Raw genomic sequence first — 24850 nt, forward strand, 5'->3', positions numbered from 1 at the left:
ATTCCTTTCGGGGCGGTCGGGTAGCCTAGTGGTTAAAGCGTTCGCTCGTCACGCCGAAGACCCGGGTTCGATTCCCGACATGGGTACAATGTGTGAAGCCCATTTCTGGTGTCCCCCGCCGTGATATTGCTGGAATATTGCTAAAAGCGGCGTAAAACCAAACTCACTCACTCAATTATTCCTTTCAATGAGACAGATTCTGCGAATATCGTTCTCTTTATTGAAATAATAGGAAATACTGGATAGGTGTATTTGTATCTGTTGACGGTCACATGTGCTAAGCAAAAATAGGAAAACAATGTTACGTTTGTTTGTTTTTTAACGCCGCACTCTGCAATATTCTAGCTTTATGAGGGCTGTCTGTAAATAATAGTAAATAATTGTCGTAAGAGGCGAGTCAGGCTCGTTTACTTGGTTGATGCATGCCATCGTATCCCAATTGCGTTGATCGATGTTCATGATGTTAATCATTGTATTGTCTGGTCCAGGTTATTTACAGACCGTCGTCACATAGCTGGAATATTGCTGAGTGCGGCGTTAAACAACAAACAAATCAATCTAAACAATCGCTTGTACAGTACATACTGAAGAGAACGACTGGCTGAGCTGGATTTAACCCCGCTTTTAGCAAGATTCCAGCAATATCACGGCGAGCGACACTAGAAACGGGCCTCACATATTGTACTCGTCGGGGAATCGAACCTGGGCCTAAAACAATAGGAGTGACGAGCGCACACTTTAACCACTAGGCTACATGCACCACAGCCCTTCTGGTACAAGACATAAGTTTAATTCCCCCGGTAGTGAATTGTGTGACGTCATATTCTTCCCCTCGCGATCTTAGCGGTTGGTTGGTTTGTTGTTTAGCGCCGCACTCAGATATATTACAGCTATATGACGGCGGTCTGTAAATAATCGAGTCTGGACCAGACAATCCAGTGATTAATATCATGAGCATCGATCCACGCAATTAGGATCGATGACATGCATCAACCAAGTCGGCGAGCCTGACCACCCGATCCCGTTAATCGCCTTTTACGACAAGCATAGTCACCTTTTACGGCAAACATGGGTTGCTGAAGACCTATTCTACCCCGGAATCTTCACGGGTTACAATTGTTGTAAGCCTATGTTGAAGTTACGAATGTACTGTCGGTTGACCCTGATTTGCTTTTTCTGAAAAGTAGGCTTATGGATCCCGAATCAGTTCATAACAAATTACAGGTCCCCGTGCACTTCCCGATAATTGTTTGTGGTCTGATTCCAGTTTTTTTCTGGACATCCTGTTTCTATGTATTAGGTACATATTTGTAACAGCTGACGGGACACGGATCTCAACCCGGAAGTATTAAGGTACGTCGAAGATGTAAGATATTATCTTTATTAATCTAATCTTAATGTCATCGTATGAACACTAGCCAAAACTATTGCTTGTCGACTTAATACGTTTGTCACAATTTGTGAATAAGAACTTTCTGTCATTTGGGGGAAATCGTAATTGCATCGGAGAGTCACGGACCAGAATACAAACACGCTTGCAGGCAATTCATCATTGAGTTGGGATTGTTTTTGTTTGACACTGGAATGTATGACCCAGACTGGATTATTTACAAACCGCCATGACATAGCTGCAGATTTCAGCTATTAATAATCCTGTCTGGACCAGGCAATCCAGTGATTGATATGAGGAGTAATGACCTACCCCGTTGGGGCACGATGACAGGTAACCAAGTTTCACCACGTATTAATTGAGTCGCCTCTGGCATGGCCGCCTATTCCATCACAAAGCGCCAACGGGGATCGTACACACAGGAAGCATCTCTGTCTTTTAGTTCGTTAGGCTTTTGGATTTATTTATTTTGCTCGAGATATATTGTTTTTTTTAATTCATCCGATTTGATTTGCGGAAGATTTGTTAAGTTTGCCAGTGTAAAACAATATTTGTTTATTTACCTCTCCTTAGCACTGTGTAAATAAACGTAACATGCCATTGAAAATCCGTATATGTTATCTTTCACATGCATTGTTAATATTATTTACTTGTTTTTTTTTGCAAATTGTATTCAGCAGCCGTCAACAGGGATCGCAAAATGACCAAGAAAACGAGCCTTTATAAAAGTGTATTGCATTTAGTAAATTATGAGAAGATTCTTTGACAGATGGATCGAAATCTCCACTTTCTGATTAGTAAATTGTTCTAGTCTACCATAGGCCATCTATAGTAGTCTAACCAGTTAATATTTACGAACAGGTTAGTACAATCTCCCAACAAGCTAGTGCCTGAGTGGACAGTGAAATTCACTAAGTAAGTAAGTCAACTTCACTAACTATTTCTGTCAGTGCACGCAATAAGATAATTATGCACGAAGTGGATCCTATTCAATAAAAAAAACATCCCTAAAAACGTACGGTGGTATCTAAGACGCACAAAACTATCGGTGAACTAAATCCCAATCGCACTGTGAACTGAATATTAGAAGCTGACTAATTATTTTTATAAGCGTACATGGCTCTGATGGTCTACTTGATACCAGTGCCTGACACTGACTGGTGTATAGGTTCTATGATGTTTGTCATTAATCACGATGATTAAGTTATACAGGAAGGGTCTATCCTCAATCAAGGTCACTAATTGACACAGACTATCAATATTCTGTCCGAATAACCGGAAGTAACAATCATTAACCAATCATGAGTCAGTAAAAAAATAACTCCGGTCAATACTTGGTCATAATTTCCGGGAAAAGGATATTCAGATTAGGATAGCATATTTACCTAGCAGAAGAGAATATATTTGATTCCAGGTTATGAGGTCTGATTCGTATTGATTGTGGTATTCAGCGGCCTTGCACATGCTGGCGAGCTACATGATGACCCTGTCTGTGTTATCGATGCCAGGTGACGGGACGTGAAAGATGATATCCCCTTGGTTGTCTAATGGAAACCGGGATCAACTTCCCTGTGCCAAAAGTTGGGTCACAGTTGGAGGATCGTCACGTCTGTCATTACACAGGCTATTGAGAAACATGGTCATGAGAGACATATTAATATGAAAGCGTGATGGAATGAAAGTTTCGTTTCGGGAGGAAATTGGAAACGTGTGGGAAGACTTTTTGCTGAATAGAAATGTTGTCGGAGAGGTATTCGTTTAATTGTGTCCGTTTGAAATTTAAGGACCGAACGTTTGACGTAACGGCTTTAATTTAGAGATATGCATCGACTTAATAACGCTAATATGAGATTTGTTGTCTAAGCTGAACCGAAATGTGATAGATTTTTTATGCTTAGGAATGGAACTTTAATAACAATAAAGCTGGTGGGAAATAATATTTCTCCCAATATCATTGTACCCAGAAAGTGGGCGTATTGTCAGGTTATGATATCGAAAACTAGTCGAAGCTTATGAACTATCTTTCCTAAATTTATCGATTATGTTCAAATTAACATTATCATTGTAATTGAAATATGACAAAAAAGGAACCAAACTGTTTTAACAAAGCGGCTGGCAAAATAATCACAGCATGATTGGGTAGACGGATGGTTGCATAGTCGTCTCAGACGCCGCAGTTCGCTGTACATAGTTATGTCCATAGTTATTGTGATGGGTTCAAATCCCAGAGTCGCCCCAAATATGAATAACATATTGATGTGACTAACAGAAAACTGAATTTCTGTTCCGTCAATCTGAGAACGCAAATACGCTATTGGAACTTGTAGGAGATGGCACGAAGTGAGATATAAGGTACACTTTGTGGTCACATTCAGTGGTACCTGCATGGCATAATTACCGGTTACATGTAACCAACTACATCCTATTTGCGGAATATGCATTGAGAAAAACAAGCTAGGCTATGTTGGAGAAAGGAATTGGTGTTGACTTGCAACAGTTGTTGTTTCGAGTAAAAACATGAGAGTAGCACACGTGGCAAGATATTGGCATTATGTGGCAGGGGTTGCCACTGATCCCAACGAAGTTATGGACGTAACAGAAGCAAACCGTTGATGTAGAATGGTCTTGGTAGACGTAACAAGTTCGTAGATCGTGAAGATCATTAGATGATGCTCGTAGTGTTACAGGGTGCAGATCATCAGGGCCATTGCTCACAAGTAGTTAATTGCGGAATCAGTTGAAAGATGTTGAACTAGAAAGTTGTTCCCCTGTGAGATACATAAAGAAAACAGTAAATCACAGAGGTATTTTGAAAGGAGTGGGCACAGCCTCACGGCACACGGTATGTGAAAGAAATCAACGTTTCCTGCGATTATGTTGTATCCGTTTTGAAACCTTTTTATGTTTAGGAGAAATGCACTGTTTGTTTTTATTTGACTGATTTGCAGGCGTTGTCAAACACATACACATACACACAGACACATACACATATACAGACGTATACACATACACACACGCGGACACATGCGTATACACATACACACACGCGGACACATACATACACATACACACACAGACACATACACATATACAGACGTATACACATACACAGACGCAAACACATGCGTATACACATACACACACGCAGACACATACGCATACACATACACTAATACACATACACACACGTCGGCACATAGTCATACACATGCACATACGGATACACATACACGCAGACACAACGTCATGCACATACGCATACGCGCATACGCACATACACACACATAGGATAGACATATAACATACACACATATACCCATACCCATTCGCCGTAATACATTCGCGAGATTTTCGAGCCTGAATCGTCACTTATACACGTGTTAAGATTCACGTTAAGATTGTCAGATTGCGGCAATGAGTCACATGTTTTAACCGATGTTGGAATCAGAAGTAAATCACACAGAGGCGCAAGCATTACACTGTAGACTGATTTCCTCTGCCCCAACGTGCTTCTGTAGAGTCAAGATAACACTACATGTTCTATATAAAGTGTAAAAAAATAAATAACATCCTAAAGATATGCCTTCAAAACAGTACAAAAAAGTTATCAGGACATGGATACCTGCTCTTCACTACCAGAGCATGCGTGGTTTCCAATTTCCGGTTTCTTGTCAGCAAAGCATCACTGTATGTGCCTACCTTGAGCTATGCTGTTGGAAGTTGAGAAACCATCCCTGTCCACTTTTCGATTGCACACGTATGCCAAAACGTTAATTAATCACGAACATGGTAGGTTTAATAGAGTATCTACGTTGTGGGGGACAGGTCGGATATATTTCGTGCGTGTGGTAATGCATGCTGACTAACACAGAAACCTTAAACTAGGCTCTTTGCCAAGATAAGAAGATAAATCTTTCTTTTTGTGTACTGTGTAGTGTGTTCACTTGGAATGGAGAACGTCTTATTATGATTATTTTTCACTGTTTGCTTACAATTAATTTGTTACAAAAAGGGTATGGACAATAACTGTGCTGTGCTCTGTTTTACATCGCGTAATTTTGTTTTAATGTATTATTATTAGGTTGGCCTGTTTCCATTGGTAGAAGTTGTAGTGAGTGAGATAGGTTTAACGCCGCTTTGAACAGTATAGCAGTTATATCGCTACGAATCAGCTTAATAGGGGAGGAAAGCCCGAAGTGATGCAGGACGTTTACCACTTCGGTGAAACCAACGAGCACAGGAATGGTTCTGACAAACCTAGAAACATAATCGGGGCGAATCGCGATTCGAATCCACAATCATAGGTTACTGGCGTGCCCAAGGGACGCAACTCTGCATAGTGAATTGCGTCGCCTCAGACGAATTGGCCCTGAGTAGAAATTGTAACATATCAATGGCGCACTGAATAGGATAAGTGCTTATAAATATCTCAAAGGCTAATTAATGAACCTGTTAATATTTGTGTAAGAAAGTACCACCCAATAAAGCAATGATGAGAATGTCTTGTCATTAAAATATAATTCCATGGTGACAACATGAACTGATACGGTTCTTACATGCTAAAGTGTGAGGGCCCCATTCTATTTAGTCACTGACATCCCAGTACATAAAGATTCATACATGCTTATTATACAGTCGGAATCGTACAATCGACTCGGCTTTTAGATTCCTTATGCATATGAAAAGGGTTTTGTCATGTTTATGTATTACCGTATTCGACGTAATAAGCGCCCGAGGCGATATTTGTTAATATATTGGCTAGTGAACAATCCCAATTAGCACCCTTCCGATAGATCAATGTACACAAAACTTATTTATTCGTGTATAATACGCACTCTTGTGTTATATGCGCCCTTAATTACGGGCAATTAAATTCTGGAAAATATATCTTTCGTGTATAATACGCACAGACTTTTCTTTTGTATCATTTCAGGCTGTCAGCATAAACCACGAACTTTACGATCTTTCAACTCTTTCACCAAAATTGTATTCCAGTAAGAGCCCCCTATTTCTAATTTTGAGAGCGCCCTGGGCGCTTATTACGTCGAATACGGTAATCTATAATAGCAACTTAAAACAATCACACACGTGATTTACGAAAGATGTAACCTTTACACACAGAGGAATCCACAAACATGTATAATTACATATATGCATAATTCTCTATAAAATGATGAATAAAATAGTGAATAGACCTGCCCTGAGAGCGAGAGTTCGGTGGTTGGATCCCGGATACGTCATTCCAAAAGACGTGAACAGATGGTAGTTGTTACCCTGTCGGGCGCTCGGCGTTAAGGGAATAAAATAAGGACTTTTTATTCTTTGGCGTACGTTTTGCTAGTACATAGAGGAGACAACGAGTGTGTGAGGTGGGTTTTCCGCCGTTATTTAGCAAAACTCCAGCAATATCACGTCGGGGGACACCAGAAATGGTAAACAGACCTCGCACATTGTACTAATTGAATGGGAAATCAATCTGAGACTTCGGAGTCTGAGTGACGAGTGAACACTTTAACCACGAGGGTACCAACCGCCCCTCTGGTACAAGGCACAAGTTCAATTCCCCTCGGGCTTGAAATATGTGATGTCATACACTCCCCCTCCCACACAGTGATCTTAGCGATACAATTATAATAAGTCTAAATTAAAGCAGAGACCTGATTAAAGTAACGAATGTACTGTCGGTTGTCACTAATTTTCACGCAACTATATAATGGAAATTAACTTGACACAATTACCTCGAACCGTTGCACGATGCCTAAAAATAACCCTAATAAATATATATTCATCAAAATAAAGCTTTTCTGAAAAGCAGGTTAATGTGTCCCGAATCATTTCATGGACAAAAGCCAATTTACATGCAACATATATCTGATTCAATATATAAAACAAAATAGCACTGCCCGATAGGTCTGATTCCCGTTTTACTCTCACATCCTGTTTCGGTGTAATTGGTTGTGACATATATTTGGCAACAGCTGACAGGACACGGATCTCAACCCGGAAGTATTAAGGCACGCCGAAGATGTGAGATGTGTTCAAATTTGACTCCAATCTCAATGTCATCGTACGTAAAATAAAACTATTGCTTTACGTTCGTACTACATTAGTCACAATATGTGAAATCGTATTGGAATCTGAAAGAGACGGAACAGAAAACACACAATTAAGTCAATTCATCATTGAGTTTGGATTGTTTTTGTATAACACATTTGTTTGAGTGTGTCTGACCCAGACTGGATGTTTTCAACTACCCTGACATAGCTGGAATAATACTAAGTGCAGATTTTTAGTTTAGCTACATGACAGAGGCCTATAAATAGTACAGGCTGGACCAGGTAATCCAGTGATTGATATTATGGGCAATGGCCTACCCGTCGGGGTACGATGACAGACAACCAAGCATGTTACCAAGTCTGACCACCCTATCCACATAGTCGCCTCTTTTGAAAAGCATAATTCACTGGCGACCAGTTCCATAACAAAACCCCAACGGGGATTGTACACGTAGGAAGCATCACTTCAGTGGTAGGCTTTGGGTTTTTCATTTGCTCGAGATGTATTATTTTTCCAAATCATGCAATATTTTTGGTACTATTTAATTTGTCGAGATATGGAGAATAATGTGCAATGGAATCTCGATGACTCGAAATATACTATCCACATTCCGTTTGTCAAAATGGAGCATATTTTGCTGAACCTTGCTGCTTAGCAGCTTAGACAAGTAATAAATACAATCAAATATGCAGCATATCAATTACATGATTGTGAAAGGCATACTTAGTCTTTCCAGTTGGCTATAAACATAATTGATTAACTAGGGTAAATTGTTCTCGAACTTTCGAGCTGATTGACTTGATGAGGTCAGTTTCATATTTCAGTCACATTAAAGGAGTATAATTCTAAAGCGACTGAAAGCAAGGCACACAATTGTAGGAATCGTCCACAAAAACGTCCTATGTTCACAAAGTTACCCCAGAATCACGAACTAACGGTAACAATCGCACTGTGAACTGAATATTAGACTTAATTTGTTTATAAGCTTACATGTCTCTGATGGTCTACTTGATACCAGTGCCTGACACTGACTGGTGTATAGGTTCTATGATGTTTGTCATTAATCACGATGATTAAGTTATACAGGAAGGGTCTATCCTCAATCAAGGTCACTAATTGACACAGACTATCAATATTCTGTCCGAATAACCGGAAGTAACAATCATTAACCAATCATGAGTCAGTAAAAAAATAACTCCGGTCAATACTTGGTCATAATTTCCGGGAAAAGGATATTCAGATTAGGATAGCATATTTACCTAGCAGAAGAGAATATATTTGATTCCAGGTTATGAGGTCTGATTCGTATTGATTGTGGTATTCAGCGGCCTTGCACATGCTGGCGAGCTACATGATGACCCTGTCTGTGTTATCGATGCCAGGTGACGGGACGTGAAAGATGATATCCCCTTGGTTGTCTAATGGAAACCGGGATCAACTTCCCTGTGCCAAAAGTTGGGTCACAGTTGGAGGATCGTCACGTCTGTCATTACACAGGCTATTGAGAAACATGGTCATGAGAGACATATTAATATGAAAGCGTGATGGAATGAAAGTTTCGTTTCGGGAGGAAATTGGAAACGTGTGGGAAGACTTTTTGCTGAATAGAAATGTTGTCGGAGAGGTATTCGTTTAATTGTGTCCGTTTGAAATTTAAGGACCGAACGTTTGACGTAACGGCTTTAATTTAGAGATATGCATCGACTTAATAACGCTAATATGAGATTTATTGTCTAAGTTGAACTGAAATGCAATAGATTTTGATGTTTAGTAATGGAACGTTAATAAGAATAAGGCTGGTGCGAAATGATATTTCTCCCAATAACATTGTACCCAGAAAGTGGTCGTATTGTCAGGTGATGATTTCGAAAACTAGTCGAAGCTTATGAACTTTTTTCCCTTAATTTATCGATTTTTTTCAAAATCACATTAATTATTGTACTCTAAACATGACAAAACAAGGAACCAAACTGTTTTAACAAAGCGGCTGGCAAAATAATCACAGCATGATTGGGGAGAAGGATGGTGGCATAGTCGTCTCAAACGCTGCAGTTCGCTGTACATAGTTATCCCCTATCCCCTATTGTGCCGGATCCGACGATGACTGGTTCGAATCCCAGATTCACCTCAAATATGAATATTGGATTGTTATCACATACAGAAAACTGAATTCATTTTCCTTCAATCCCAGAACGCAAATACACTATTGGAACTTTTTAAGAGATGGTACGAGGAGTGATATTAGGAACACCTCACATTGTGGTCACATTCAGTGGTACCTGCATGGTATAATAAGCGGTTACATGTAACCAACTACATTAAGACACTCAAGGTCTTGGCCCACAGGTGGTTGGTTGCACCGACTGGGGGGAATCAGTTGAAAGTTTTGGGGGTTTTTTTCAAATTTTTATTCAGTCATATACACATGATACATAAGCACTCGGAAAGCAATACAGCTGTTTCTACGTGCAATATGATATTCAACGTCATAGATACTTCTTATTGTGTTCTTAAAAGCAACAAAGTATCAGTTGAAAGTTGCAGGAATTACTTTGTCCCGCAGGGATGGACATAAAGATAGCCGTTAATCACAAAGATTCCTGAAAGGAGTGGGTACAGCCTCACGGTACACTTTAATTCAACGGTTCCTGCGATTAAGTTATATCCGTTTTGTTTTATATCATGTTTTCATGTTGAGAAGATAAGCCTTGTGTGTATTTACTGATTTGCAGGCGGTACTGAATGTTTGATGTCTGAATATGTACTGTGAAGCTGATTACATAAAGCTAGGGATTCAATTCAAATGTCCGGTCAGACACATACACAAATGCACAAAGGCATACGCATACACATACAAATACGCATATTCATATGCATAAGCATACGCATACTAATACGCATACTCGTACACATATACCTACACATACACACATACACATACACACATACGCATACAAATACACATTCAAATACATATACACACGCATGTACATACATTCACATGCACACACATACATACAGACACATACACATACACATACACATACACCCACATATACCATTCACACATTACTAACCAATCAGATTGCGGCACTGAGTCACATGTTTTAACCGAAGTTGTTACCAAAGTAAATCTCGCAGAGGCGCAAGCATTACACTGTAGACTGATTTACGCTGCCCCAACGTGCTTCTGTAGAGTCGAGATAACACTACATGTTCCATATGTAGTGTAAGAAAAATAACTAGCATCTTAAAGATATGCCTTCAAAACAGTATAAGAAAGTTATCAGGACATGGATACCTGCTCTTCACTACCAGAGCATGCGTGGTTTCCAATTTCCGGTTTCTTGTCAGCAAAGCATCACTGTATGTGCCTACCGTGAGCTATGCTGTTGGAAGTTGAGAAACCATCCCTGTCCACTTTTCGATTGCACACGTATGCCAAAACGTTAATTAATCACGACCATGGTAGGTTTTATAGATTATCTACGTTGTGGGGGCAGCGTGCGGTATGCATGCTGACTAACACAGATAGTGAAGCCTTAAACTGGACTCTTTGTCAAGATACCTCTGTCTTTATGTGCACTGTGTAGTGTGTTCCCTTGGAGTGGAGAACGTCTTGTTTCGCCATGAACCTGTCAGTGATTATTTTTTTACTTTTTGCTTACCATTAATGTGTTACCTGTATGGACAAATAACTGACATGTCCTCTGTTTTACATCGTGTAAATTTGCTTCAATGTATTATTATTAGGTTGGTCTGTTTTCATACATAGAAGTTGTAGTGATTGAGTGAGTGAGTTGGGTTTAACGCCGCATTGAACAGTATTCCAGTTATATCACGGCGTGTCAGCTTAATGTGGGAGGAAAGCCCCAAGTGACGCAGTTCGCGGACGTTTACCACTTTGGTGGAACACGAGAACGGGTAAAGTTCTGACAAACCTAGAAACATAATCGCGGCGAACCGGAATTCGAACCCACAACCATAGGTTTCTGGTCTGTCCAAGGGACGCAACCCTGCACACCAAAATACGGCGCCTTAGACGACTGGGGCCCCTGTTCCCCTCGTAGAAGTTATAGCTATCATTGACAACATATCAGGGACGCACTGAATAGGATAAGTGCTAAGAAATGTCATAAAAACTAATTAATATATCTGTTAATCTTCGTCTAAGAAAGTATCACCCAGTAAATGAGTGACGAGCATTTCTTGTTGTTGAAAAATAATATCATCCGACATCTCCTTACCTTACAAATTTGGTTCCTTCGTTACATGGCGTCAGTATGCACAGACACGATTCTTACAGGCTGTTTCACCATTAACATCCGTAAACAGGAAGACCTTTTTATTATATAATATAAATATGATCACACACAGGATAAACCACGCATCATCATCATGTGGCGCGCCATCCGCCCATTGTCCTGCTTCCTGAATTACACATCCACTTATGTGATGCAGATACTACAGATAGTGTCTTATTTATATTCCATCCTCCCCAGCATCCCTATCTTATTGTGTCAGTGGTTTATTGAATACATTGAAGCAGAATTATATGCACCTCTGGGGCTCTTGCCGACTGTATAATTAAAGCCTTATTGCTGTCATACAGGGAGGTCCCACCCGTGGGAGCCTACTGACATTGACCATCTGATTTCAAGACCAAGCTCTGAATTGCTGACTTTGACATCATTTTTTACCAACCAATCAGTAAACATCAGCTTCTATGACCTGTCCTGTACAGAATGTAAGGTTAAGTTACATTGCATAAGAATTGTATTGTTTCAGGTCGCAGTTTAGTTCTCTTAAAGAGATTAACAGTATTTATAATGTCATAGAAATAACAGTAGAAATGCGGGGTAAGAGGTTGTTGTGATTTGCGAGTTTGGAATCGATCATCGTGCATCTCCACAACGAAAGCGTACATGTATGTAACAAACCGATTTATATGGTCATCGACCCGTGAAGAATCCGGGGTAGAATAGGTCAACCCACGCTTGCCGTAAAAGGCGACTATGCTTGTCGTAAGAGGCGACAAAACGGGATCGGGGGGTAAGGCTCGCTGACTTGGTTGATGCATGTCATCGATCTCAATTGCGTGTATCGATGCTCATGATGTCATTCACTGGATTTTCTGGTACAGACTCGATTGTTTACAGACCGCCGTCATATAGCTGGAATATTGCTGAGTGCGGCGTGAAACAACAGTTAAATAAACTATATGGTCCTAACTGACACATTTCAGTGAATTGCGCATGCTCTTCCTACTTTACTTTTTTCAAATGTTATGACAGGCTCCCCGACTTGGTTGAATGCATGTCATCGCATCCGTATTGCCTAATTGTTTGACACTGTTACGTGTGAAATGTTTACAATATTAAGTCTGTATCTGCATGCACCAATAGAAACATGAAGATCCGGGATAGAATGTTGCCGTGACGGGGCGACTAACGGGATCGGGTGGTCAGGCTCTCTGACTTGGATGATGCATATCACCATATCCCATTTGCGTAGATCGATACTAATGGTGTCAATCACTGGATTATCTGGTCCAGACTCGATTATGTTCAGACTTCCATCATATAGCTGGGGTACTGTTGAGTGACGCGTTAAACTACAAACAAACAAACACACAAACAAACATGCATCAATATACCAAGGCCGGGAGCGTTATGTCACTATATATTGTGTCCAAAATGACATCTCCTTACTTCTTATATTATGACATAATAGCTTTTCAAGTTGTTTACTAACCACTAACTAGTATGAATCTGTACTGAGTTGATTGTCCACAATGTGTGACGCCTACGTAAAAAAAGTTGTCACCTATTCACCTGACTGACTATCGTGGTCGTGAACTGTGACAAATAAGTCATTCAAATCGTTCGGATTCATTATTTATGCTTTCTACAATGGTAGTTTCGATTAATATGTTTAGCCGTGGACCCACTTCATCGTGGATCGATGATCACGCTATCAACCACTGTTTTTTTTCTACGTATAGGTAGATCGACAACTTTGTCATAAAATAATATTCACCCAATCGTCAGCTACAGACACCGTCAAATGGACGTGTACTAGCTTCGTGCCTCTCTACATATAGGTAGATCGATAACTTTGTCATAAAATAATATTCACGCAATCGTCAGCTACAGACACCGTCAAATGGACGTGTACTAGCTTCGTGCCTGATATAAAATGTGCAGTTGTTCATGTTGTGGGTAAAAATCTGTGTTTAACTAGTGTTCTCGGATTCATCAAAAGTATCATTTCTCAGTCGTCACGCAAGGTTGTGCAAGATCATAATTATTTATGACGAATGACAAGAACAAAAGGGTACAGAATGATGTTGGCAGTAAATGTGGACATCAAGTATCGCTTTCTTAAATACACTCGTATTATCAAATGCTGTAAAGTGAAATAATGCATTTAACTGGTCAAATATATTGATTGTTAGATGTGTTCTTCAATAATCCCTATCATTATATGTTGCGTTTGGAAGGCAAAGGGCAATTATCAGAAATGATAATTCTACTTTCCCAATAACTTCAGTGTTTTCGTATTCTACACAACTCTAGCAGACATGCCGTGTTGTCTAATGCCCTAGTAACACATCTAATGCCAAGGCTGTATTCCGAACTGTTTCATACATAAAATGAGGAGTGAGTGAGTGAGTATGGTTTTACGCCGCTTTAGGCATTATTCCAGCAGTATCACAGAGAGCGGTTACCAGAAATGGGTGTATACGTTTTTGCATCATGGGTTCCTCTTCATCGTCTTCTGTAACATTTAAAAGATGCTGTGCAGTGAAAGTTGCTGAAAATTACCTACATGTTGATTAAATTTTTTTTTAAAACTCCTGTTTGTCCAGAAACAAGATATAGATCTTTCTCGTCATTTAGTTAGGTTGAGGATGTTTGTAAGTTATTTTTATCACGATATATCCCAAAACATAAGATACTTTGATGTGCTGTTTGTGAAACAGATTGCTCGTAGATTGGCGTGTGGTCAAATCGTTCTCTCCTCACAACGATGACATGGATTCGGCTTCCCACTTGGCGTCCCCTGATAGTGCTTGACTATTGTTTAAAAAAGGTTATTATCGTATAACACCATAATCAGTATAACTAGAAATGGGCACCATGTGTCTGATTGATCAACTAAATATAATAAAGCTTCAAAAACACAATGTGAAGTGAAGCTAGCTCACTGATAATGTCAACTAAAAGTGTGTTAATGGTTTGAGTTTGTATTCAAGTCATTCTATAAGATGATCGCCGTTAATTCACTTCAGACCGCGCCCAATTGCGTTGACACAATACAAATTGTGTTGACACAGCTAATCAGAGGGATTCCAGACACATCCGTGTATCCGGCACAAGGGGCTCCTCATCACTGTCCCCATGGGCTCCAGAAACACTGTTCTTCTTTTTATTCCCCAGTTGGTGCTTCGTTAACGTGGTAACAAATGGACCACTGGGCAATTATGTCCCCTTGAGCTGTCCTTGATGGCTAAGAATACGAATCCTGTGTCAAGGATGATGTTGATGTATGATTATTGCCGTGTGTCCCGGTCGGTATTAAGTTATAAAGGATTCATATCGGATTAAACGTCAAACTTGTTTGCCTTAAACATTTTGACAAGAAAAGTGCTTGTGATAACAATCTCGCCCATGGATGGCCAACGCATTGATGAATTAACTGTTATTTGGCTTAATAATTAATATATAAAAGTATATTACTATATAAACAGGCGTTTTGCTGTCGATTTAAATTGTTCAATGAAGCTAAGGGAAATTATTCTTCTATGTTCTATTAAGGACACTTAGTTTCTTCTCCTAAGGTGCAAATATATCCCTTCAGTTTTTGATGTTTTATTCGATTTTCTTTTTTGGCGCACTCAGCAATATTCCAGCTAGATGACGGCATATATCCATGTAAATACGGGGTAGATGGAGTACCCTTGGGGTTAGAGCGCTCTCCCTTCACTCTGAAGACCGGGGATCGATTCCCTACATGTACAATGTGTGAATCCCATTTCTGCTGCCACCCGCCTTGATATTGCTGGAATATGGCTTAAATCAGGGTAAATCCATACTCCGTCACGCACTGTAAATAATCCAGCCTGGCCCCGACAATCAAGTGATTGACATCATTAGCATCGATCTGAGCAAATGGGATACGATGACATGCATCAGCCAAGTCAACGAGACTCAATTCTAACCTCGATCTTCACGGGAGTGGTGGTGGTGGAGAAAGGGGGATTTGATTTGAATATAGTTCTTACAAAACACAGCTCCGGGCACACATGAGTCATTTCCACGACTAAACGAACGTCAAATGTAATGTCTCTGATCCAGCTCATGTCTCGACAACAGAGTTGTCTTGCAGTTTCATACCCGTGAGCACTAAAAACGCAAAATTTGATATCAAGTAGGAACATGAACTCAATGGTCTTTGACATGTGTATGCAATCAACATCGCTTCACTATTTTTCTCCATTACTCGTTCAGTTTTGTGTGATTTAAATTCGCCAGGACTTCCAGCATGAAATTTACCAGAGCCAAGGCGGCGCCTTAAATGACGTAAAGTGTTTAGAGGTAAACCATTTGTGTCCGGTAACGAGTGCAAAGTAAACTTGCGAGGAACACAATAATGGTGTGATCACATTTCAAATTGCATGCTTGTCCGATTTGGCCCTTTCAATCCCAAATGATTACGTATATATTCTTTTCGTTCTGCTAAAAACTGCTTTTTAAATAGTGTATTTATTGGGTTCTCAATCACATGATTAACTACTACATAATTAACTTTATGAGGGGCGTCCGAAGACCCGGGTTTGATTCCCGACATGGGTACAATGTGTGAAGCCCATTCCTGTCCCCCGCCGTGATATTGCCGGAATATTGCTAAACGTAGCGTAAAACGATACTCACTCACTCACTATTAACTTTATGTAATTAAAAAAACACAACTAACTGCACTGGTGCAACCACCTGTATGTCAAAGGAACAATATCATTTCGTATTGTCGGGGAATAGGGTGGCCCAGTCGTCTGAGGCGCTGTTATTCGTGTCCCTTATTAAGAAGCATCCGTTTGATTTCTATGGGGGTTGGGTGGGAAGATTTTTTAAAATGAAGAGTTTGTTCAGAAATATGTCCAAAATGAACTGTTACAGTTTTTTGGCAGTAGTGAAAAATCAATAGATCGGTTTGATAGTGAAAAATGAATTAATCGTTTGATGGTGAGCAGTAAATTTATAGTTTGTTGCATATAGGTGGGGAGATACATATTTAAAAAAAAAAAAAAAGCACGATCGATTGTTTGATTCCGACTATATTACGAGCATGTGTTAATGAATAAATTTCAAACACTGATGATACCAGGTGATCGCGAAAAGGTGAGCGTGTCCTGCCCCACCGGTAGCACACGTCACAAACACATGCATCGTCAAGTCAATTGTTAACCTGATAAAATTAGGTACATATGGTACAAGTCAAAATAGGGCTTTGCATCGGATATCATTTTGGTAAAAAATGCGTCAAGTTTGGAAATGTCCTCCTCAAGCTTTAGTGAGGACTTGAATGCTGTAATGCTGGGAAGGTCGGCTATAGGAAAGTTGAGATTATGCCTCTTGTCATACAGTCTTGTTGAGAAGTTTTGGTCACTCTGAATCGTTTTGAATGTATCTAAATATGAAACACCTAAGCCTGTTTTACAGGTTTTTATTCCTAGATTATGTGCGTAAATCAGAGGAAGGAAACTGGCTATTAGACCATTCTTGAACGATATCAGATCATCGTTTTACCTCGAACATAATTTCTTGGTCAAATTTCCTTGTTTTCATTTTGCCAATGCTTGCAGAAATTCCGAAACTTATGCATAAAAAACACATCAGCAGGGAGGGAGTAACATAGGGATGCCTAAATGTCCTATCCCCATGTTGTTATACACGTCCATAAGTCCATATATGTTATCTAATAGGAAGTTCAATAGTACACACGTTGTTTTCTCAGTTAACTTCAGATAGCATTTGCTTTTACTTTTGGGACAAATTGTCCTGAAACTACATAAATATATCTATGTTTACCACATTAAGTGACAAATGTCCCATGGATCTTTAAGATTGTCGTGTAGGATAGTAGAGTACATTTTTGAGACTATAAAAGGCAAATGAATCCATTCAGTCTTAGAGAATCGACGTGGTTTTACTTCAACAGAAACGTGGTTTAATGTAAATGCTCTGAAATGTTTTAAAGTAATAAAAGCCGTTGAACACACAACTAGATATTGGTCAGACATTAATACAAAGAAGACAATGGTTCAAATATACAATATGTTTACAGTAATGTGTTAACGCATACCCATCCATCGTCATCCCATACCAACCACCCCACGCCATCCAATACCGACACCTATATCCCGGAACAGCCTGCGCCCTCAACCAATCCCTAGTTATTATTGTTTTATTTTATTGTTTTTCCCTTTCGACCAGCCGTTACTGTAATGCTATAGCCCTAAGTAAAGCTAGTCTGGATGTTTCACTGGTTCTGAATTTATCATGTCGGTGGGGGCATTTTCAATTTATATGTAGTTGCTTGTTTCTGTCAAAATTGTATATATTCAGAGACTTCGTGTTGGACTACCCACGGTCCTACATCGGCCGCCAACGCTCCCTTTAACACCCTCCACCCCTAACCCCCGCATAAACGCCACCACCCACGCTTACGCCTTCATTCTTACACCAAAACCACAAAAGCCCTCATCAGCAAATCATCACGTCCCAAACGTAATCCTTGGGCGTAGGAGCAGGTTTAACAACTGCCTGAACCTTTACGATAACGAACTGTTATTTCATAGTCTATGATAATCATATAACTTCTTTGACTTGCTTGATAACGGTGTTAAAACCTTCACCGAAACGTCGCTCCTAATTGTAATAAAGAAGTTGTTCATCCATATACCTTATTCTTACTTATGATATCCGAAGATAACCTTACTGTTAATAATTCGAACAATTAGCACTTATGCATGACACCAGCGGGACAGATGCTACTTTCATTGTTGACATCCAAGTTCCATTAGGAAGCTGAAGGGCAAGTGAGGACAGGCATTAAATTGCCCGTGTGTCCAGAGTGTTTTCATGCCCGAATGATATACGAGTTTGCGGTAAATGGTCCACTTATTAAGTTGTCCAGAAAGTCACGCATGCGTTCAATCAATAACCATTCACTGGCACTGTTACACTGCTATGTTGTATCCCTGTCGAAAACAAACCTGGTCTCCTTTCATATTAGGGAGTGTCAATTGCACTGAAAACACTTCAATCTGTATCCCCTGCCCATGAAATTGAACTTTGCAACTATCTAATCAATTTCGAACAAAATGAACGGCTTTACAACGTTCAGAACATCGATAGATCGTGTTGATTACAACAGCAACATGTCAGCTGCATTCACTCAGTGAGATTTGTCGGTACCACGTCGTCGTGGTAAGAACGTGACAGGTTATCTAAACTTATCCAAGACTATTGAAAACATCATATTGTACATCAAACTTATATAATAATAAATTGCCAGGCAAAAGAAAGTAAAACTTGACAATTATATTTGACCAAAGCATTACAAAGGTTATCAAAACGTTACTAGGCTGAAAACAGTTACCGAAATTGTAAACTTGAGGTCCAAAATAGAAAAATATCGGTATTAATTGCACCACCATCCAATAACCATTTCTTGTTTGTTGAATTTTTAGCCATCATCAAACATGGGTAGATACTTTCCTTTGTCAGACAGTTCTTAAGTCATAAGAAGTGACATACACGTATCGCCTGAACAATAGTTTAGAAAACGAATTATTCCAGGAGTTATAAAAAAATCCCTATAGCTTGACAATGGCCATGATACACCCCTATTTGGACCTATAAAATATCTGCATTATAGTAGAAATGCGACATGCGACATACTTTACTATAAACTTATCTACTGCTTTGGTTTATAAGGTATACTTGATATTCCATGTTTCAGCTCACTCGACTGTCTTATATAAGAAATTCGCTGTGCATTAAAGTAAAACATTGATAATTGTTTTTGATATTAATTTATAATATTGTTATCTCAAAATATAATTATCGTTTCTCAACATCGTTGATTGACCACAATCTGCTTCCACAGTGGCATATGGATATATCAACACTTCCAGGTCGATTAATATATTTTCTAATCTGCGCGGTGAATCAAGCCCTCAAACAATCCAGTGTGGCATTATCAGTATTAACATCCGACGTTTTATATTTATATACCACTGACTACCGCAAACATGCATGACAAGTTCTCGATACTAGCCTATTCTACCATACTTTCCCTACATGAGCAATGATTTATTGACGTCGTTATCACAATAGGTAACAGCCAGTGTCCATTGTGCACATGCACATTAACACCCTGTTAACTGATACATTATATATATCACGACAACGTCAACACAGATGGAAGTGCTGGACATTTGTGGGTTTTTAAATGTAACAGTAAACACAGGCGAAGCATGCTTGGTAATGCCATATGACCATATTATTACAATGTGGTAGGAGTGTATCAGGAGAATTCAAACAAGCCATTACAATGTTATTCCACGACTAGTAGTTGTTTCGCGTTTTGTACATTATTTTATGTGAACATGTTTTATAAACGAATGCCCAGGTTTAATATGCATGGTTTAATAACAGTGTTGCTTTAGGGGCGTATTTGATGGTAGTTTATACTGGATTATTTCTATTAAGCATTTGATCTGATTCATCTCTGATTTTCAGTGATCCATTTATACAAATGTCACAACTAGTTTGCTTTTACCTTCCAGTGTTTCGGAAGATAATCGAGACTAATGATTCGTTGGCGTTGACGTTTTATATTTCCCATTCTAAGAACTGATAAATTCAGTTCATGATTTACGGTACTTTAGTTAATTGAATACTTGAAATGAAATAATAATATAATCTATGACACATATATGACTGACAGATCTGGCAGCTCAAAACTAGTTCTGGTCCATTGATGCGTCATGTCCGAGGCATCTAAGTAATCAGTACTGTCTCTGCTGATTTTGCAGATATTACTGGATAAAAACGATAGATAATTTAAAGAACACGATACTCAAAATGCACATAGTAGTCGATTGGATGAGGATGTGTTTGTCATATAGATCACGTAGACGTTTAATGTATTTCCCACCTACACAGAACACGTCTCGGACGTGTGTGGATCATTTCAAATCTTAGTGTCTTGCCCTTCTCTAGTTTCATCCTATGATAAAGTGACGTTGTTTGGAGCGTCACATAGGCAGGCGCAGAGCACGAAGAGGAATGATTAGAGAGATATGCAAATACACTCACGTGTTGCCTCGCGGTCTATAGGTGATGGAATATGGACCTAGACTGGGATATTTAACCAATTATTCGCCATTATCAGAGTGTGGATCATATGAATGTTTAACGAGACAGGAGTAGGGAGAGAGAGCAAATAGCAATCCGATGAAGATTTCTGTCAGGAAATTGATAGTTTGGCATTCGATCTCAATCGTACTTTTACTTGAATATGTCTTTTTATACAGGGTCGAACCTAGACTGTTGTTTCCTGGCGTAACAATATTTAAAGCACATGCTTGATGTGTGGAGCTTCAATTCGATATGGTTATTTTACAGAGATATTTTATCTAGAGCTTGTGTGCAGAACAGTCTGGCACCATCGCAGAATGGCTATCCTCTGCAGTACGATGCTGTTGCATTTGACAATGGTGAGTTCGTTTAAATCTACTGTCATATATTTCTGTACTTCATATTATTTAACGTTGACTTTTTAATTAATTATTGTAGTTTCATAAATTAAAGCATTGACTTTATGTTTGAATTCAACTGTAGCAATATTAACATGTGATATGAACATTTCAACATTACAGAGTTGTATTTGTAGTTCCATGCATGTATCCTATATGGTGCATAAAGCACTTGTAGTTCCATGCATGTATCCTATCCTATATGGTACATAACGCACTTGTAGTTCCATGCATGTATCCTATCCTATATGGTGCATAAAGCACTTGTAGTTCCATGCATGTATCCTATATGGCGCATAAAGCACATGTAGTTCCATGCATGTATCCTATTTGGTACATAACGCACTTGTGGTTCCATGCATGTATCCTATCCTGTATGGTACATAACGCACTTGTGGTTCCATGCATGTATCCTATCCTATATGGTACATAACGCACTTGTAGTTCCATCATGTATCCTATCCTATATGGTACATAACGCACTTGTAGTTCCATGCATGTATCCTATCCTATATGGTACATAACGCACTTGTGGTTCCATGCATGTATCCTATCCTATATGGTTTATAACGCACTTGTGGTTCCATGCATGTATCCTATCCTATATGGTACATAACGCACTTGTAGTTCCATGCATGTATCCTATCCTATTTGGTACATAACGCACTTGTTGTTCCATGCATGTATCCTATCCTATATGGTACAAAACGCACTTGTAGTTCCATGCATGTATCCTATATGGTACATTACGCACTTGTAGTTCCATGCATGTATCCTATATGGTACATAACGCACTTGTTGTTCCATGCATGTATCCTATATGGTACATAACGCACTTGTAGTTCCATGCATGTATCCTATATGGTACATAACGCACTTGTAGTTCCATGTATGTATCCTATCCTATATGGTACATAACGCACTTGTGGTTCCATGCATGTATCCTATCCTATATGGTTTATAACGCACTTGTGGTTCCATGCATGTATCCTATCCTATATGGTACATAACGCACTTGTAGTTCCATGCATGTATCCTATCCTATTTGGTACATAACGCACTTGTTGTTCCATGCATGTATCCTATCCTATATGGTACAAAACGCACTTGTAGTTCCATGCATGTATCCTATATGGTACATTACGCACTTGTAGTTCCATGCATGTATCCTATATGGTACATAACGCACTTGTTGTTCCATGCATGTATCCTATATGGTACATAACGCACTTGTAGTTCCATGCATGTATCCTATATGGTACATAACGCACTTGTAGTTCCATGTATGTATCCTATCCTATATGGTACATAACGCACTTGTGGTTCCATGCATGTATCCTATCCTATATGGTACATAACGCACTTGTAGTTCCATGCATGTATCCTATCCTATATGGTACATAACGCACTTGTAGTTCCATGCATGTATCCTATCCTATTTGGTACATAACGCACTTGTAGTTCCATGCATGTATCCTATATGGTACATAACGCACTTGTAGTTCCATGCATGTATCCTATATGGTACATAACGCACTTGTAGTTCCATGCATGTATCCTATATGGTACATAACGCACTTGTGGTTCCATACATGTATCCTATCCTATATGGTACATAACGCACTTGTAGTTCCATGCATGTATCCTATCCTATATGGTACATAACGCACTTGATCGAACGGGATGCTGGATACTGTACTTGTTTTATCTGTTTTTGGCAGAGTTTTCTTATGAATATGGAAAGGGTTTTGTGGCTTTCATTGTAGAATAGTTCATAGGGCAGTAGGTATGAATAAACTATTTCTACATATATGGACGATCGATAGCTGAACATCATAACTGAAATGGTTCTGGTTTTAAATTATAATAACAATGGTCCTTACCATCTATTTTGTGTGTTGTGTGCAAGGATCTAAAAGCATTTTGTTCGTCTTTCGTTTCCATTGTTCTTTAAACTTAGGCGGAATAGGCTTTTGTGAAACATTTTCTTTGTAAGTAATTGCTAGACGTTCTAATATTACTCCTTTAACACCATTGAAATGCGCGTTCATTGAGTTAATGTTTTATATTCCGGGGTCGAATCCAATATGTCGAGACAATACCTTTCACATGACTTCTTTGAACTCTCTCATTCACAATGAATTAAAATAGAATAAGAATTGGCCAAACATGTCAATGTACATGCAAGAGGGGACACAGTCGTCCAAGACGCCGCAATTAGCTGTGCAGAGTTGCGTCCCTTGGGTACGCCAGTATGATTGTTTGTTCGAATCCCGGTTCGCCGCGAATTTGTTTCTAGGTTTGTTAGCATCATACCCGTGCTCGTGGGTTTCACCGAAGTGGTAAACGTCTAAGACCAGCAATATTCCATCAATATCAGGACAGGGGACATCAGCAATGGGGATAGACCACACGGTGGACCTAATTAAACAAAATATGATATAGAGGCAATGCATATATCTCTGAAATTACCATGTTATTTACCGTTATACAATATTGAATATTGATTAAAAGTGAACGTGCAATTAATATTGTTGTTGCCATAACACTGAGTTGAATCTGGCTCATTTCAACGTACCGGGAATAATGTATATATACACATGCACAAAAGTTAAGCGCCACCCACCCTATTTGTGAGCTGTTACTTTTGGCACTTAATGATGACTATTATAACAAGATGTACGATTGTTATAAGCCGTATATGTAAACCTCATGTGATGGAAAAGTTGTCTCAACGCAAGTTTATCTTGTGTTCCAAAGAATATGAGCAGAAAGGAATTTTACCGAAGACCAGAAATTGAAGGATTAGAAAACATTGAAAAACTTTTTTTTGTCATGTAACTGTAATGATATCAGCAGACCATATCAGGTGTCACATAGACACCCTAGGGAGTGCAGAATCTATTGCAAGACAGAAACGTCAGTAACGTGTGTATGATCCACGGACATTGACCACAGCTTCAACCCTACGCCTCATACTCATTACAAGTCGTTGAATGCTTCTCTGAGGCAAACGGATCCATTCTCCATGAAGTGCGGCTTCAAGTCCAGCGAGATTTTGAACTGGGGGATCACGATGTCTGATTTTCCGGCCAAGAATGGCCCAGAGATGCTCAATCGGATTAAGATCCTGACTACAGGCCGGCCAAGGAAGAGTGGCAATAGCTTCTTGACGCAAATAAGCCAAAACTGCAAGAGATCTGTGTGGTTTAGCATTGTCGTCCATGTAAACAGGTCTTGTCTGAAGAGGATGGTTGTCAAAATGAGGGACTACCACTGGACGAAGAACGGCATCTTGGTATTGTTGGCCATTCAGGTTTCCACGAATTGTCACCAGCGGAAGTTTGCAGCCGAGGGAAACACAACCCCATATCATGACAGACTCCCCGCCACACGTTAAGGTCCTCTGGATGTTCCTTGGTGCAAAACGAGTGTTACGTTGCCTGCAAACACGTATTCGACCATCAACAGTTCGTAGCAGCATTCGACACTCGTCAGACCAATGGATCCTTCTCCGGTTGGCCAAGCTCCATCGACTACGGACACGACACCATATCAGACGATTCCGCATGTGC

The 24850-nt window shown here is 39.5% G+C and overlaps 1 protein-coding gene across 1 annotated transcript in view; it reads right to left on the reverse strand.

Moving 5' to 3' along the window:
* Positions 1 to 11732, reverse strand: part of LOC124141968 (RING finger and CHY zinc finger domain-containing protein 1-like) — a 52699-nt gene extending 40967 nt beyond the window's left edge. Inside the window, exon 1 of the mRNA XM_046510189.2 lies at positions 11695 to 11732. The gene's annotated coding sequence lies outside the window, so the exon portion shown is untranslated. The remainder of the gene's footprint in view (positions 1 to 11694) is intronic.
* Positions 11733 to 24850: the final 13118 nt, after the last annotated feature.

The sequence above is a fragment of the Haliotis rufescens genome, unplaced genomic scaffold (assembly GCF_023055435.1).
Source record: "Haliotis rufescens isolate VD_foot unplaced genomic scaffold, xgHalRufe1.0.p SCAF_2, whole genome shotgun sequence".
Lineage (NCBI taxonomy): Eukaryota > Metazoa > Mollusca > Gastropoda > Lepetellida > Haliotidae > Haliotis > Haliotis rufescens.